The following is a 2,479-nucleotide window of genomic DNA, read 5'->3' as shown; positions in this document are numbered from 1 at the left end:
GAGCAGAATGTGGGACCCTATCCAGAGAAGCATTGGCGCCGGGGATAGAGGCAGAGATGATGATATGGAGACATGCAGCAGTTGAGGACTCTAGATTTATGTAAAGTGAGGGGCTGTATGCTGGCAGCCAGAAGGCAGGCTTGCAGTATGTGCCCTTTGGTTGTTTGGATGGTTGTATATTCCTGAGTGTTTTGGTGTACATCAAAAAACAAACAAACAAAAACCCAGAGGGAATAGAGGCAGGCACTGTTGAAGGATGATGCATGGAGGGGATTGCAATCATTGCAATAAAATGAAATATGATAGGATGAATGTAAAATTGATGTTCTCCCATGTGAACTATCACTCAATTCACAATAAAAACTTAAAAAAAAGACTCCCAACTAAAAAAAGTCCAGGTTCAGATGTCTTTCCTGGTGACTTCAATCAAATATTCAGAGAGGAGGAGACACCAATTCAAACTATTCCAAAATATAGAAAAGGATGGAAAACTCTTCAATTCATTTTATGAAGTATAACCCCCGATACCCAAACCAGCCAAAGATATCACTTAAAAAGGAAGTTATACATCAATATTCCTCATGAACATAGATGCAAAATTTGTCATTAAATCCTAGCCAATAGAATGCAATGACATTAAAAAATAATGGCCAAGTGGGATTCATACAAGGTATGAATGGATGGATGGTTCAATATTAGAATAACAATCAGTGTAATATACTACATAAATAAAACTAAGGGAAAAAATCCACATGATCGTATCAATTGATGCATAAAAACATTTGATAAAAACACTCCACAAAATAGGAATACAAGAGAAATTCCTCAACATAATTTAGGGCATGCGGACAAAACCAACATCCAACATCGCTCCAAATGGAGAGAAACTGAAAACATTCCTCTTGTGAACAGGAGCCAGACAAGGATGGTCTTACCACTCCTATTAAATATTGTGCTGTAAGTCTTAGAGCCAGTGCTAAATTAAAGACATCCAAATTGGCAAAGAAGTAAAACTCTATTTGTAGATGATATAGTCCTATATAAAGCAAATCCCAAAGACTCAGCAATTAAATTACTGGAACTCATAGAAAGATTCAGCAAAGTGGCAGAGCACAAGATCAACATTCAAACTCAGTTGCATTCCTTTACTAATAAAGAGAGCTTTGTAAAGAAAACCAGAAAACAATACTATTTACAATAGCCATCCCAAAGATGAAATATTTAGAATAAATCTAATTAGATAAACAAAAGATATATAATAAAATTACAAAACACTGCTCCAAGAAACCAAGAGATTTACAAAAATGGAAGAACAAGCCATGTACAGGAATAGGGAGACTTATTGTTGTTGTTGTTAGGTGCCATCGAGTCAGTACCGACTCATAGTGACCCTATGCACAGCAAAACGAAACACTGCCCAATCCTCCAATCCTGATGCCACGTTTTGCTTCATATAATCCAGCTTCTAGGATTACTTGCTCAGCGTAGATGACATGAATGGAGTAAAGCCTGTGAGAGAAAAGCTCGTGGGACCTTCATTTGCTAATGGGGCACAACTCAAAATGAAAAGAAACAGTTGTAAACATCCATTGAAAATCAGAACATGGAATGTATGAAGTATGAATCTGGGAAAATTGGAAGTTGTCAAAAATGAAATGGAATGCATAAACATCGATATCTTAGGCATTAGTGATCTGAAATGGACTGGTATTTGCCATTTGGAATCTGACAACCACATGGTTTACTATGTTGGAAATGACAAATTGAAGAGGAATGGTGTTGCATTCATTGTGAGAAAGAACATATCCAGATCAGTCATGAGGTACAACACTGTCTGTGATAGGATAATATCCATGTGCCTACAGTGAATACCAGTTAATATCACTATTATTCAAATTTATGCACCAACCACTAAAGCCAGTGAGGATTAAATAAAAGAATCTGCCAACTCCTTCAATCTGAAATTGATCAAACATGCAATCAAGATGTATTGATCATTACTGGTGATTGGAATGCAAAGGTTGAGAGCAAAGAAGAGGATCAGTATTTGGAAAATATGGCCTTGGTGATAGAAATGATGCTGGAGATCACATGATTGAATTTTGCAAAATGAATGATTTGTTCATTTCAAATACCTTCTTTAGAAAGCATAGGAGACCACTATACACATGGACCTCACCAGATGGAATATATAGAAATCAAATTGACTACATCTGCAGAAAGAGATGATGGAATAGCTTCATATCATCAGTGAAAAATAAGCCAGGGGCATATTGTGGAACAGACCATCAATTACCCGTATGCAAATTCAAACTGAAGCTGAAGAAAATGAAAATAAGTCCAAGAGAGCCAAAATATGACCCTGAATACATCCCACCTAAATTTGTTGTTGTTGTTGTTAAGTGCCGTTGAGTCGGTTCCGACCCATACCGACCCTGTACAGGGTTTCCGAGGGTGTAAATCTTTACGGGAGTAGAAA

The sequence above is a fragment of the Chrysochloris asiatica genome, unplaced genomic scaffold (genome assembly GCF_000296735.1).
Source record: "Chrysochloris asiatica unplaced genomic scaffold, ChrAsi1.0 scaffold00120, whole genome shotgun sequence".
Taxonomy (NCBI): Eukaryota; Metazoa; Chordata; class Mammalia; order Afrosoricida; family Chrysochloridae; genus Chrysochloris; species Chrysochloris asiatica.
This window is presented reverse-complemented; position numbering follows the sequence as displayed.